The following is a 17,045-nucleotide window of genomic DNA, read 5'->3' as shown; positions in this document are numbered from 1 at the left end:
GCCAGAGGGTTCGATTTACACTACAGGAGCCGAGAATGTTCAACAATATAACTCCTCTGTGAACACTGTGAGGTACAATAATGATTGACCAGGCAAGATATGCCCACTGATGATGTAGTGACATGGTTGCCATAGCAGCAAATAAATGTGGTTTGCTTCTTTCTTTCTTTCTTCTTCTTCTTCTTCTTCTTCTTCTTCTTCTTCTTCTTCTTCTTCTTCTTCCTCCTCCTCCTCCTCCTCCTCCTCCTCCTCCTCCTCCTCCTCCTTCTCCACCTCCTCCTCCTTCTCCTCCTCCTCCTCCTTCTTTTTTTGTATTTAAGGCCATCCACCATATAGAAGTCATGTCTAGTTCTCAAACCGAGCTAAAAGCTTATAACTGGCTATGTCATACATTCCAGAGGAGAATTTAACACTATTATTCTGTTAAATGGCTATAGTATAAAAGAGGCCCCAAGCTATTATCTCTATACCCACAGACTAGTGCATCTCTCAGCCCTCATCAGAAAAGCTTCCTCTTATAGTAGATGTAGATTAATACTGAGACTTACAATTGGGTGTTCTGCAAAGAATAAGGCATTGTAGAGGCCTCAGCTCTAAATCAGACATTTATATCACACACAAGGTTCAGGGACCATGGTTAAATGGGAAGGAGAAACACTGTAAGGGCAAGACACAGTGGGCATCTACAACAAAACAGTATTTGCTTGGTTTGACAGGACTGTTGTGCACATGAACGCAGAACAGCTGTAGCTGCGTCAGGAAGACCAGCACAGGAGCAAGGCAGCCAAACTCCCAGCATGGATGGCAGAAGGACTCATGAAACCTCACCCCTAGCTAGAAAGCTATTGTAGCTGATGGTTGTTGGAGATGGGAGAGCACAATTTGTTTTAGGCTATAGCTCTCAAATGGCCACCTACGCTTCAGCAGATGGTCTTCTACCCATGCATATAAGGCAGAACTAGGTAAACAGAGTGGGATTTTTTTTTTCCAAAAAAGAGAGTATAGGACATTAGGAGACAAAAATGGTAGTGAGAATAGAGACTAGAAAGGAGGAAACAAAAGTGGATTTAATCAAAAGACACACTATGTACATTTATATATGCATAAAAATCCTGAAAAATGAAAAACAAAAATAATAAAAGATTAAATGTTATAATGGACATAAAATGCTCTAGTTTTCTGCTGTTTTAGAACCGTGCATAACCTTATCATTTCATTTTCTTTCTGTGGAAAGATTATGGGATATAGAAATGTTATGTTCACTTATAAATGTGGAATTTTCTGCAATGTCTAATAACTTTACTGGTTTTGTGCATCTGTTATGTAAGAGAACAGAATGCCAAGGGACTTCAAGACATTTATCTGAGGGGGAAAAAAGTCAAATAAAGAGCAGGAAAGAATTACAAAAAGAAACATTGAAAAGGTTATTTCAACCTGTTCTTCTCAAACATCAGTGTTCCTCTGAATCACGGAAAATGTTGTTAAGCCATAGCTTTCCTGACATCTGCTTTCCTAGGAAGCTCTTAGCCACTGATGTTGGCCCAGGACTACGCTGCAAAGGAACATGTTTGTACCAGCGCATAATCTCAAGAGGTGCAGTGCGTGCTCTATCTACATTAAAAACAAAACACAGGGCTGTGGAAATAGCTCAGTAGGTGAAGACACTTGCTGCCAAGCCTGGCTTCCTGAGTTCAGTCTTTGGAACCCACATAATAGAATGACAGAACCATCTCCCCAAAACTGTATTTGCAAGCCACAATCACTTGCACACACACAACAACAACAATAACAACAACACACCCACACCTTGCGATAAAGAAATAATAAATATAAAAAATACAACATGACAAAATTAATTTTAATATATTTAGTTTAACCAAGATATGCCTCAAATACTATTATTTCAAAGTACAATCAGTACAAAAATTACTGAGATAAAATGCTTCCACTTGTCTCTTCTGTGAAATCGTATGTCTATTTTACACTTTCAGCACATTCCTGCTATCCGCACTTGGTTTCAAAGCCACATATGACTAATGGCTGATGCCCCAGACGGTGCAGCTCTTCCTGTTTTTGTAGAAGTATCTAAACCCTAGAAGCATAAAGTGGGGTGATGACTGTGCATAAGATGCTTTTCCCTGTAATTTAAAATGATATTTTATTATTGTCATAACTACAAAAAAAGGCATCTCAGTGTGCCCCATGAGAGTCATTTGTAAGGTATCTTCAAATACTGCACACTCTCAGAAGCCCTGGGCAAGGCATGCTATGTTTTCACATCTCCCAGATTGCAGCATTCTTGTGGCTATCCAGCCTGAGCAGCCACAGGATTTATTGTTGCTAAGATACACTGTAACAGTCATCTCTGTACTTCTTTATTTCTTTGTAATTAAAATATTAACTCTTTAAGTTCAGTGTGTCTGTGTATATGACTTATTTATTCAGTTATGATTACATACTTTTAAAATTCTCATGTGTGTGTGGTGTGTGTGTGTTACATGCATGCTCACATGTTTGTGGGCACAATGTGTAAAGATGTGTGCACACGTGAATGCATGTGGTTACGGAGGCCTAAGTTTGCCCACCAGATTTCTACGTGGGTCCAGGGATTCGAACTCCAATCCTCCTGCTCACTTTTTAGGTCACAAGTGCTTTGACCACTGTATTGTCTCCCCAGTCCCTAATTACACACTTTGTACACTCCTACCAGTCCTGAAAAGTTCAGAGAACACATGCTGATTGTTTTGCTCTTCTGGTTAATTGGTTTCCCTGGGGAAATTGGTTTTGCCCACTCTATGGCTCACTACACTTGAACAGAGAGAGACTGATTTGCCTCTGTCAGATCTCTTGAAGTTGTGGATGGAATCTAGGGGAAACCCAGGTTACTGTGACTACCAGCTAACTTGGAAGCTACCCTGAATAGATTTCCTTTTCTTTATTCAGCTAAAAGCCTCATGGCACTGAGCACAACAGCTGCGATGCCACGGTGCCTCTGGTCTGGAGATGATTTTGAGTGGCTCCCTGCCTGGCGAGCTCCGGCACATGCTGTTCTGAGCAGGGCCTTGGTGCACACGGACATGCCTCGGCTCTTCTGCACAGCCTCACAGCACACATGCAAAACAGGGTTTGATCTCATGGGGACCTGCTTGGCAAACTCTCCCCAGAAAGAGGGCAGAAAGGCAAGTGCATACGTAATGAATTCTGAGGCTGCATTGCTTAGCAAGAAACACCAGGGAAAAGAAAACAGTGATGCTTTTAAACTCCCAAGGAAATGTAGAGGTGCCGGCATCCTTCTGAGCGCTCGAAGAGAATGTCTCATACATGGAACTGGCAGCTTAACTGAATAGAAAGCATAAAGGCACCAGAATTGTTTTTAAAAAGGGAGGGCAGGGAGGTGCATAAGGAGTCACACACCACAAAAGTGGCCGATCTTAAGCATGACCAAAACCATCTCTGTTTGGAGAGGCATGCTTTGGTAATTAAAATGTTTTGGGAGTCAATAGTAAAAGAAGGATAAAGTCAAGCAAATAACTCACTAACTCCATATCTGTAAACTCAGCATATTAATTGAAATTTTGTTTAATAATAGTATTTAAAGTGATGGCTTTTCTTTTCTTTCTTTCTTTTTCTCTTTCTTTCTTTCTTTTTGCCAGAGTTTATCTGTGTAGCCTTGGCTGTCCTGAAACTTGCTTTATAGACCAGCAGGCTGGTCTTGAACTCACAGAGATCCACCTGCCTCTGCCTTGAAAGTGCTGGGATTAAAGTGATTTTCTTTACTGAAGACCAAGCATTACTCATCATGGTGTATACTTTCATTCCTAAATGATTTATTATTGAACTGAAAATAGCAAGGCTAAATTTTCATCTTTAACTGGTGGAATGCTTACATTTAAGCTTTACATCATTATTTCTCTTAAATATCGTATCCAACTCAGTACCAACCACTCCTGTGTCCTGTGCCTGTTGTCTGCTCTTTGAGCTTCCAAAGCTCTTGACCGCTGCTTATGAGTGAGATGATGCCTTTGCTTTGTTCTGTCTTATTTTCCCACACTAGAATTTAGTATGTTCAGGAAAGGTACTAACCTTCCTTTTATAACATTTTACTGAGTCATAAGTCAGATAGGGATCTTCCATGATTTAGAGAGTGCTGAATGGCATTGGTGGAACATGAGAAGTTAATCTGCATGGAGCAGAAGTGTCTCCACATATGGCCGAGTACACTGCACAGCCACCATGTTGGTATGTGTTATTTCACTACATCAACAGCCTCTGGACAATGTATGTGAGAGTTAAAAGATTTTTATACAAAGGCTATTTGAAGTTTTCCAGATGGTTAGTGAACACCGTGAAAATATATCTTTTGAGGCTCGTGAGATGGCTCAGCGAGTAAGGTGCTTGCATGTAGGCCTGACCACCTTAGTTTGATCTTAAGGGCCCTCATGATAGAAGGACAAAACTGACTCCCATGAGCTGCCTTCTGATCTCCACAGCTGTGGGCCACACTCAAATTAATTATAAATGAGTAAGTTAACATGTAGAGAAAATGTGTATCTTTCAAGAATATTCTGTATATTTTAAAGATATACTCAATGTTTTATTTCAATTTCATTTGTGAAAAATAAAAGTGTGGGTGCTCTCAATACCCAGAAGGGACCTAAAATCCCATCAGCTTGAGCCAGGACTGTATAAAATAATTGACTGCTAAATCCTAAAAAATTAAAAAGATAGTTTCAAGGTTTTATCAAATAAGCCATGTTTTCCAAGAAGATGCTAGCCTTGGTATAAAAGGGTTAATATACCCACAAAAGATCCATTTGCCTCTGGTCCCTTTCAAAAGCACCCTATCATGTTGTTATAGAACCACTTGCAGCTGGAAGTCCCCCATCATGATTATTGCTATAGTAACCACTAAATGACAAGAAGCTAGTCCTTCATCCCTTTGCCATCATCCCCTCTCCAGAATGGCTTTGTTTCTACATGTTGCTGGAAACAGAAAAAAAAAAGAGTGAATTTAATGAGAACAGAAAATGGGAGGAAAGGGCTTTCTCTAAGCAGTCTCCATAGCAGTGAGGTGGTGTGCACTTTTCAGAGAAAAACTCCCGTGGGCCTCTAAATGAACTTTTAGATTGTTCCCCCAACCACTTGCTTACTTACTTATTTTATTTGCATTTACATCCAGAGTAGTTTAAAAATTGAATGTAAAATATCTTTACATTTTAAAACCCTCATTGAAAATTATAGAAAATTTTCCAATAATATGCCTTTGCCTAATATGGTCTCTTACTTGTCTAGTTAAATACTCTAACTTGTCAAGTTAAATACATAAGATTATCTCTCATCATAGTTCACCACAAAATACTATGTTGCTCTAATATGGTATCTATTGAAAGGCATCTTTTGGCAACCAACATTTAACAAACTTGTCTATTTTCCCCCAAGTATGCAAGGTTTAAAATTATAATACCATGTTCAGTTTTAGCAATCTTGTATTTAAAAAGTAGTATGTAAATTAAACTAAACATATGTCTACCTCATCTATCTATCTATCATCTATGTCTGTTTGTCTGTCTGTCTGTCTGTCTGTCTGTCTGTCTCTCTCTCTCTCTCTCTCTCTCTCTCTCTCTCTCTCTCGTCTATTGTATATCTATCTATCATTTACCCATCTATCTACCTATCGACCTCTATCTCATCTCTATTTCTATCTCTGTCTCTTTCTCTCTACCGTGGACTTCACCTCTTTATGTGGATCATCTTACATGTTGCCAAGTAGCAAATCTTTTATTTGTAGACATTTGCACACGTCTGACTTTGAAGAAGTTTAAAATTAATTTGAGGAGAAGATAATGGAGTGATGACAACGAACTGTAAGACACATTAGCTCAGTAAAGGTCATAGACAGTGTCCCTGTGTAAATTAAAACCTGCTGTCCTGGCACATTGATTGGGTGTGAAAACATTGTCGCAAATCAAAGGCTAGTAGGCAAATAGTTGATCCCAGGATAAAACTAAACATTGCCATTTAGCCCCCCCGCCCCCGACCGCTTACCTCAAAGATAATCATTATAGAATATCTACAGACAAATATAACCATTATCATTTTCTAAATGTTTGATTTGAGGAGGAGTAACCTAGATTACTCAAACCAGAATTAAACAGCATCTGAAATCACTGAAATGAGAAGGAGGTATTTGGAATAAACTGGGCAACTTGAGTTGCTACATTTGAATATCATTTTTCATTAATTCCATTCTTCATGAAAACCTAAGCTACATGTGATGGTTGAAGGCAGTGCTTCCTTTCTTTGGCTGCTGCCTTTGTCTGGGTCATATTTTAGATCGAGGAGCTACATGAATGGAGAAATTAATATGCTTCTGATACTTATCTTCACATGTGTCGGTTTTTGTACACCTTGGCATACTTTACTTCCTGTCTGCTTGTTTTTGCTTTGTGTAAGATAGCTTTAAGACAATTCTCTGATGGTGGTGGCAGTGCATGCCTTTCATCCCATCAAGAGGAAGAGGCAGGCAGATCTCTGTGAGTTTGAGGTCAGACTGGTGTCCAAAGCAAGTCCAGGATAGCCAAGGCTACACAGAGAAACCCTGTCTCAAAACAAAACAAAACAAAACAAAAATAAAAACAAAACTCTGAAACGGGCTTTAGTTGAACCATGTTAGCATTGTATTTACAACCAACTCTAGGGTTATTTCAAAATTACTATGAACAAATAACAGCATGCATGAGCAAGTGCTATACACAGTTTTGTGTGTGAGCAAAATTAGTTTTGTCTGTTTTGATTGCAACACCTAGGTGACATGTTTTATGTGATAACTCCAAATAACTTTAAAAAGATAGCTCCTTCTTAACTAGTCTCAAAACGTGGTTTTTCTTTACAACAAATATATCACTTAACAAATATGTGGTTTCTCTTACTATTAGCTCCTGCTGTGTCTAGTAATTCAAGAGACAATTATCTCCTGTCACATCTGGCTTGCTCTTTTGTTGGGAACAACTGAAAAATATTGGAAGCAGAATGAAGCTATTGGAAGGCACTGAGAACATCTTGGAGAGGAGGGCTGTGATATTTTTTCAGAAGTACAATATATATAATACAATTAGATTTCCCAGAACTGCTTCTCAGAACAATATTTATGCTCTAGGCACAGTGGAAGAGAACAGAGGAGCAGCCATGTTCTTGAGCAGAAAAGAATGAGATCAAAACCAGTTGGATTTTATAGGTCAGGGCAGCAGATAACAGACAATACAGTGAGACAAAGGCCCCAAAGACCATCTCTTTTACTGGCCAGCACTGAAATCCTCAATATTAAAAGACATTAATCCCAACATAATCATGAACCATTATTTAGTATCCAATAAAAATCATATGTATGTTACAAGCAGAAAAGTGTGCCTTACAGTAATGAAAATAGAGTTAATAAACAGGACTATAGTAAATAAAATCAAAGACAGAGACAACAAAATTCAAAAGTAAATATCCTCTGGCCTGAAGAAATTACTGTTTCTTTTTAAGCTTGATTTTTAAATTTCATAAACGTGTACCACCTAATACAGTCTCCCTCCCTATAATATCTCTCATGACACTCCTACTCCTCAAATTCATGGCTTCTTTTTCCTTATTGTTACATACATACATACAAAGACACTTGTGCACACACACACACACACAGACACACACACAAATACACACAACCTGCTGAGACCATTTAGCATTGCTCACAGGTATATGCTTTTAGGACTGACGACTTGGCACTGAATAACCAGTTATGGGGTTTATTCCTGGGAAAGACTGATGTCCCTCTGTCCACAGTCATTAATACATTGTATGCCAGGCAGCCCTGGCTTTGGGTCCATATTCTGCCAACTGAATCTGTAAAGTGGAAATAAGCACACAGTTTTCTAGGGATTAATATAAGGACTAAATAAGTTAGTCTGTGAAAAGAGCTTACCAAAGTCTCTATCAGAACATGGTTATTTAGAAGTGATAGCTCGTCTCTGACATGGGCGCAGTTGCCTGCTTCTCCATCACTTCCCCCTGACAGGTCTGCCTTGCCAGGCCCCAGGGGAAGAGGACAAACTCAGTTCTGATGTGACTTGATGAGCTGGGTGGGTGGGTAGGGGGGCTCTCCTTTTTTGAGGAATTGGGGAGGGGATGAGAGGGAGGGAGGGTGGGACTGGGAGAAGAGGAGGGAGGGGGTTATAACCACAATGTAAAGTGAATAAATAAATTAATTAATTAAAAAAAAAACAAGGACTTTCACTCATTGTTTGACTGGGTTATTTAATTTGTAGGGCTTATAGGATTCAAAAAAAAGTTAAGGTGAGAGGAAAACACATTTGTTAATCATGTTATGAATTTGCCCTAAATCACTCAGTGACCTCGTTGTTTTATAATCTTATTTAATAAATGATATTTTCTCACACTAGAAACAACTAGTACAAATAATATCAGCAAAGAGCCACATAAATAGTTATTACAGAAAGGAATACCTTCAAGACCCTTTGAAGTTGAAAGCAATAAAGACCACGGGCGTGGAATAGCAGGGAACTGTTTTTGCTACCCGTCATGAAGAGCAATGCCGTCTCCAGAATGAGCTCACATAAGCTTAAGGGACACAAAATTCAAAGACAGAGATTGGTCTTGGAGACACAAGGGAGTTGCCTGTTAGTGGGAGGGAAACCGAAGCATAGCTGTGCCTGTAGTTCAGTTTCCCACTAATTGACACACAGCAAGCACACCTCATGAATCTTCCTGGTCCAAATCCCAAATGCTGAATCTGCCTATTAAAACAGAAAGCTGAGAGAATGTATGGGTCTTTCATCATAACTTTTGATATTCATGTGCACGCAGTACTCTCAAGGTCTGACACTGTGCAGAAGTGGTCTCAAGCTAAACTCCAAATATTATTGGTGGAAAGAACCACGTACAGATGCTTTGAAAGGTTGTTGGTGTCAGTGTGGAGGATGCGCATCTGTGAGTTGTTGCTGTAGGGTCAAGAGCTGTCTTAATTGGTCAATGGAAAGTAGTATTTGAAGCATTTATTATTCTATGCATAGTTTTAACTTGGATTTTTACAAAATTGGAGTTTGGGAATGGCATTTGTTCTGCTGAAGTATTGTAAAGTAAATATTTCACATGGAATGGATGATTCTTGGGAATGAATTATTGACACTGAACAAGCAATGTTTTTCTCCTTCCACCTATCTCTTAATTCTTTTTGCCAAAGGAAATTTGAGGGTTTTTTCGTAATTTGCAGGGAAAAGAACCTGCAAGATAAAATTTTGCTGGAACTTTTCTCTTATGAATTCAGAGTATGTTGTCTTCCTTAAGAAAAACACTGTTCTTCCAAAGCTTACTAAAAATAATCATTTATTTTATTAAAAATATACAATTTTTACTATTTTGAACTGTTTTTCAAATGTATTTAGGTATAATTAATAAATAAATCACAAGAATATAAGGTAAATATTCTGACTCTGTATGAATTTATTATGAAATGATTATTACAATCTAGCTAATAATATGCATGTACACACATGTATATATATAACATATATATGTATGTGTGTGTGAGAGAGAGTGTGTATGTCTATGTGTATGTGAGTTTATACACTCTGTAGATCCTTCTGCATAAAAAATTTAAAATATGTACCTTGCGGTATAGACGAGTATTTACAAGAATGGGGGAACATTTGTGTATGTGGTGAGTGTGTGTTTGTGTGTGTGTTCTAACTTCTGTGTGACTGTGTACCAATGCTAAAAGGAGAGTATTATGTGTCCTCTTGTCACTCTCCACTTTATTCCTTTGAGACAGGGTCTCTCCTAGACCCTGAAGCTAAGCTGGTGCCAGCAAGCCCAGGTGTCCTTCCCAAACCAATAGTGCTACTGCTACAGTCTTTTTCTCCTTTTTTTTTTCAAGATTGGGTTCTGGGATCTGAACTCAGGTCTTTGTGCTTGCACACCAAACACTGATATACTAAACAATTTCTTCACTCTTGAATTTGAACATTTTTAATTTCAAGGAGAAAGTAAAGTTTTTCTATACAACAAATAGTGATTTTCAGAGACACTAAGAGAGTAAGGGGATGATTGAAAACAGCAAGCCATCCTTCAGACACAATAAAGCCTGATGAAAGATAAACGCTGTTAAAGAACCTAGGGAAACCTTGAAGAGTATTAGCAGTTATCCATATAGATGCTATTATTCTTGTCCCTGTTGCCTCTGTCTCTCTGTGTATTTTTATATACAATGTCATATTAGAACACTATTCTTAAAATCATGAGACATTCTATTTTTTTACCATGTAACTACACAGATCTTTTGAATCCTGAGTTTTATTATTTATTTATTTATTTATTTATTTATTTATTTATTTATGTGGTGTGTGTGTACACATTATGCAGGACAGAGGAAAACTTGGTCCCTCGGGCATCCTCCACCTAGCAATGATGACACATTGCCAGTCTTATTTTTTGACCCTTACATACAATATCTAAGTTAGTTTTGTTACCTAATGTTTTTTTTTTAATTCATAAAGGCCTTTTCTTTATGTAGTTTCGAACACAGAGTCTGTAATTTATATTAATTTCTTAAGTAATTTCAGTCTCTTTTCATATAGGATTTATTTGTAGTGTAATATATATTAGCCAATAATTATCCCTGTTGGACTTAAGTATGTAGGAGTCAAGTCTATAATTATGTTTTTTTTTAATGAAGAGGTGGCCTGTAATTTAAGGCATGAAGAGACTATAGGGTGTTATCAAAAATAAAAGAGGTCTGGGAGATGGTTCAGATTGTGAGCTGCTTCTTGTAGAGAAGTGTTAAGACAAGCCTTTTGGAGGCCCACAGAGAATGGTGAGTAGTGTCAGTGGCTCCTAAGACTCCTCAAACAGTCCTGATCCTCTGCACACAGTGTTGATCTACCAGGCACTCCTAGCACACCAGTGAAGTTTCAAAATGGATCCAACATTAGGGCTGTGACTGCTTCCCCATTCTTTACAGAAGTCTCCTAAGGTGACTTTGTCCCCACCCCCCGCACCCACCATTTCCTCACAGCTATTCCAACCTGATTGGTGGCTGTTGGTGCTTGAGGCTAGCATGGATAGTCTGGTTGGCCTTTCAACCTTTTAAAGGCTTTTATACTGGACAATAAAGTTAGATCTGCACCTTTGAATCTGGTCTCTGGTGTCTGATACCCAGGATTCTGAGTGGGCCCTGTCATCATTCACTCCTTACCCCCTACCCCTGGTTCCTGATCCCCACAGGAGAACAAGATTTCTAATACCAGAACCAACATAAAAAATCTAGGAGGGCATCCAGACTTGCTGGCCAGCAAGCCTAACCTAGTTAGAGAGTTTCAGGCCAGCAAGAGACTTTGTCACTGCAAACATGCGGGAAGGTAGAAGATGGAGCTGAGGGAGGAAATGTGGGGAGAAACAGCTAGAATTTGAGGGATGGTATGGAAACCTAGTAAAGTAGTAACCTCCTAAAATATATGAGGGTGATCTTAATCAAGTCTCCAAATAATGGAGGAGACGGAGTCCCATCTGGCCATCTCTTTCCACCAAACAAAGCTTCTGGTACAGGAACTGAGATACATCCAATTGAATTGTTGGCCAAAAGGAGTCCAATGGAGATCCTGAAAGGATGCAGGCTGTTTCCAAAACAATACGCTGCTCTTCACTAACAGGGAGTAAAGCTGAAGACATCACCTATGCAACTCACTGATCATGGAAAAGTCTAATTAGTGCCCACGTAGATCCTTCACCCTTACATTCTAGTGTCTTTGTTACAGGAAGATATGCTCGCAGGTTATCAAAAGAGAAATGTAAGCATCAAACCTGCCACAGCCTTTTGATCTAAAATGCTGTCCTGCTTGCGAACTATGCTAAGGTGATGATGGCACAAAACTTGAAGGAGTAATCAAGCAATGTCTGATTTGACTTAAGGCCCACTCCACGAGATAGATGACAGAACCCATACCGAACACTGCTTAGGTGACCAAGAATCAAACATTAGATAGACCAGAGACCTAGGGTAGAGCCAAGTATCACTGGTTCTTTTTTTTTAAAGTAACAATAAAATGATTCCTGATTTACTCATAGATCAGTGCCCTTTTCAGCTATCATCAGAGAAGTTTCCGCCAGCAGCAGACAGGATCAAATGCAGAGACCCACAGCCAAGGCATTACACAGTGAAGGGAAGGCCCTGGAAGACACAGCTTTAAAGGGATGTCTCCATCAAACCCCTCCCCTCAGAGATCAGAGATCCCTGAGGAAGAGGAGGTAGAAGGAGCATGGGAGCCAGTGGGGATGGAGGACACCAGGATAAGAAGGCTTTCTAAATCAACTGAGCAAAGTTTATACAAACTCACAGCCTGAAGCAGCAAGCATGAGGCCTGCATGGGTCTGCACCAGGTCCTCTGTGTATATATTAGAGCTTTACATTTAGTATTTTGGGGGACTCCTGAGTCTGTGAACAAGTGGGTCTCTGATTCTTGTGCCTTCTCTTGGGGTCTTTTTCTTCTGCTGGTTGTTTGCCTTTTCCAACTGCAATGTGCTCAGTTTTGTTTTATTTTGCTATATTTATTTTGTTGTGTTTATCTCTTAGAAGCTTGTTCTAATGAGAGACAGAAAGGGAGTGAATCTGGATGAGAGATCTGTCTGTCTCATCCTCTCCTATGCTGGGATTAAAGGTGTGCACTATCACCACCTACCACAAGTGAAAGACTAATATAATAAAAAATGCAAAATACTGAAGAAAAAACTTGAGGAAAATATGTGAAGATGGAAACATTCTCTATGTTCATGGATCAGTAGGATTAATAAAATACAATGAGCATCCTATCAATAGCAATGTGTAGATTCAATGCAGCACCCACCACAATTCTAACAGGGTTCTTCACAGATGTTGAAAGGACATTCTCAGCTTCTTAGGGAAAAACAAAAAACAAAACCCCTCAGGATATCTAAAATAATCTCTAGTAACAAAAGAGTTGCTGGAGGTATCACCATCACTTTAGTAATAATAATAATTTTTAAAAACCCAGCATGGTAGTCCCACAAAACAGAGATGCCAATCAACGGAATCAAACTGAAGACACAAACATAAGTCTATGTAGCTATGGGAACTTGATCGTTGATAAGGATTCCAGAAAGGCACACTAGAGAAAGACAGTATCTTCAACAAATGGTGCTGATCAAACTGGATGGCTGCATATGAAGAATCCAACTAGATCCGTATTTATTATCCCACACAAAACTTAGCCTCAAAAGGATCAAAGACCTCAACATAAAACCAGATCACTGAGAAAGATAGAAGAGAAAGTGGAGTATAGCCTTGAACTTATTAGCACAGGAACATACTTTCTGAGCAAACTACCTATAGCACAAGGACTTAGATCAACAATGAATAAATGAGACCCCCAGAAACTGAAAAGCTTCTCTATGACAAAGGACACCACCATTGAAACAAAGCAGCAAGCTACAGAATGGGAAAAGATTTTTACCAACTATACATCTGATAGAGAGCTAGCTTCTAATATGTATAAAGAACTAAAAAAACAAAACAAAACAAAACAAAAAACTGGATATCATCAACAACAACAACAACTCACCCAAAATGGGTACAGATCTAAACAGAGAGTTTCGAAGAGGAAATGCAAATGGATGAGAAGCATTTAAAGAAATGTTCAGCAACCTTATCCATCAGGGAAATGCAAATGAAACCTACTTTGTGATTTCATCTCACATATGTCAGAATGACCAAGATCAATATAACAAGTGACAGCTCATGCTGATGTGGATGTGTAGCAAGGGGACACTCATCCGTTGCTGTTGGGAGTGCGAACTTGTACAGCCACTGTGGAAATCAATATGGCAGTTCCTTAAGATGCTGGCAATTGATCTGCTTCAAGATCCATCTTCCACTCTTTGGGATATACCCATAGGACTCTACATCATACTATAGAGACAGTTACTTAACCATATTCCTTGTTGCTTTATTCGTAATAGTGAGAAATTTGAAACAGATGTCCATCAATGGATGAGTGACAAAAAAGGAAGTAAGGAAGTAAGGAAGGAGGAAGTATGTTTACATTATTGGTGCATTAGTTATAAAATAAAAACAGGAAGTTTGCAAGTAAATGGGTGGAGCTAGAAAAAATTTTTCTGAATGAGGTAACCCAGACTCAAAGAGAAAAATATGGTATGCTTTGAATTATATGTGGATGTTAGCTGTTAAGTCTTTGATTAACAGGCTACAATCCATTTAACCACAGAAGTTAGGTTTATAGTAAGGGACTAGAGGGAGGGTTTGACACTCTAGGAAGGGGAAAATAGAATACACAATAATGTATGGGTGTGTGGGGGGAGGTAGGCACTAGAATATTAAATGGGAAGGACAAGGGAAACGTGAGGGTGAGGGAGAGACTATAGAGGGACAGCAAAAATGGAACATTTGAGGGCTCATATGAAAATATACTCTAATAGAGGTCTAAAACATAGATATATGAAGGTTATAAAATGAACCACCAAATAACAGAAAAGAAAGAGCTCAACTGGGCATCTTTTGTCTCCAAACAAAGCTTCTAGTACCAGGAATGAGTTACACCTAATTGAGCTGTTGGCCAAAGAGACCTCAAGGGAACCCCCAATCTACACTATTACCAAGCTTCTGAAATTGCACTATATAAACTAACTGATGACAAGGTCCTGTTGCTGAAGTAACACCCACAAAACTCATTGAACATGGAGAAGTTGAGCTGGATCCTACCTAGATCTTTCACCTCTGTAGACAAGCGTTCCTGGCACTGGCAGGTCCTCTGCAAGCTACCCAAGAAGAAAGATAAGCACTAACTTAGCTACAAACTCTTTGATCTACAAGAGTGATCTACCTGCAAGATGTGCTAGTGCAATAGTGGCACAAAAGTTGTGAAAGTACCCAAACAATATCTGCTTGAAATTAAGGCTCACTCCATGGGGATAGAATATATTCTTGACACTGATTAAGTTGTCAAGAGTCTCAGATGAGATAGGCCAGGGACCCAGGGAAAAAATCAAATACTACTGTTTTACTATAGGATTGTGGCAACAAAATGACTCCTAGTGACATTCTGTTATACTGAAAAAGCAGTGTCTTTCTCAGCCATCCTCAAAGAAGCTTCTTCCTGCAGTAAGTAGCAACAAATACAGAAGGCCACAGCTGGACAATGTGTGGAGAATGGAAAGCCTGGGAACACTCAGTCATAAATGGGATATCTCCATCAAATCCCTCCCCAAGGGGCCTTGGAACTACAAAAGAGGAAGCAGAAAGATGGTACAAGCCAGAGAGGCTGGAGGGCACTAAGAAACCAGATCTTCTAAGCACAATAGGACAGAGGCACATATGAAATATCAAAGATTCTAGCAGTATGCACGGAGCTTGTGCTAGTTAGGGCCAGATGAGGTCCAGTGCTGTGAGGAGAAGTGGACGCAACCCCTCTGCCTAACCCTGACCCATCTCCAATGGATATTCTCTCACAAAAGAAAACTAGTTTTCCAAAGTGGCATCTCACTGGTTATACAAATCACTCTTAAGGCCAGGCTCCTAATTCAATGGGATGCTTGAAGATTCTTGGTCTCATAATGCTTTTTCACAGCATTAAAAAACTACCTTCCATGTCCTTTGTAAATATATCATGGTTTCCAAATTTCTGTTTTTAGTGGGATGTGTGCTCATGTGCATTCACTGTGTCTATATGTTACTTAAACTTTTTTGCTGGCTTTTTTCTTCTGTCAGTTTGATTGTATGTAATATTACGTCTTGTTTGTTTTATCTTATTATATTATTTTTAGATGCCTTTTTGCACTCTAGTAAGAGAGAGAAAGAATGAATATTTGTGTGCATTGAAACGAAGGGAGGATATAGGAGGAGTTGAGGGAAAACATAATCAGAATATATCATACGGAAATAAAGCATGCTCAGAATACTCGAAGTACATTGTATTAAAAATCTATTTTCAATTTTGAAGAGTAGTTCTAGTTACCAGATAAATGTTCAGTAGACGTGAGTGGTCTCAGGTGACTTCATCCGTGTGACTCCCTATCGTGTCCTTGGGGGCACTATCTGGCCTGTGGCTCTTACAAACCTTCTGTTCTCTATTCTCGATAGAGATACATATAACAACAATATTTATAGAATAAATCATAAATTGGGAAATTAAGGAGAGTGAAGTTTGGTTGGGAGTAACATAAATAATGTTCATTTACAAAGCTCACAAAAATACAAAATTATTTTATAAGACAGCATGATTTAAAACATCTAACTTGTAGTTCTGTTTTATTGTCAACTTATCTAAGACAAGACACTTTTTTTCTCAAAGTCCTAATTCCACTGTAGCTAACCTTAGGCTGATAATATCTACCTACCATCTTACTACTTTTAAATGATGATGCAAACATAAAGCCAGTGGGGATGTTATTTTAAACTCACAAATCTCTCTATAAATGATGGCACTGTTCCAGTCATTTAACATTCTACTAGTAAGAACCATAACTCTTTACTTTATGGTAAAAATTAACAGAAACAACAACACAGCAGGTCTTTTCACTGGGATACTAGATCTGTTTGTTTGGATGTGGAGTTCATCTTAGCAAACAGCTCACAGAGGGAAAGTAGGACACTGGAAACCAAGTTAATGACACACACAGTGCTCAAACTTAGTGCAGCCTCACTAAAGATGAGAAATTCAGAAAATGTTTGTGATGCCTTGAGATAGCATTTTAAATTAGTAAGAAGTTATGCAAGGCACAGTGGCGCATACCTATGATCTGAGCACCAGGAGACAAAGACAAGGCGGCTGTGGGTTCAAGACTGCCTTGGTCTACATAGCCCAGCCTTATCACAAATAGAGCCACAATAAAACATAGTCTCCTATCTCAGTTTCATTAAAGAGTTCTGTTCTGATTTTAATTGGGTATAGTTTTCTTATGTTACAAGATCTTTTTTGATTTAACCTAAAGCAGCTCTTTTGGTCCAAGGTAGTATAAAT

At 38.8% G+C, this 17,045-nt stretch overlaps 1 protein-coding gene across 3 annotated transcripts in view; it reads right to left on the bottom strand.

Annotated features, from left to right (window-relative positions):
- Positions 1-17,045, bottom strand: part of CRB1 (crumbs cell polarity complex component 1) — a 166,372-nt gene that overhangs the window by 140,258 nt on the left and 9,069 nt on the right. The window lies entirely within an intron of this gene.

This window comes from Acomys minous (genome assembly GCF_964271855.1).
Source record: "Acomys minous genome assembly, chromosome: 1".
In the NCBI taxonomy this organism is placed as follows: Eukaryota; Metazoa; Chordata; class Mammalia; order Rodentia; family Muridae; genus Acomys; species Acomys minous.
The sequence above is the reverse complement of the archived record's forward strand: the minus strand, read 5'-3'. Positions and strand labels throughout refer to the sequence as shown.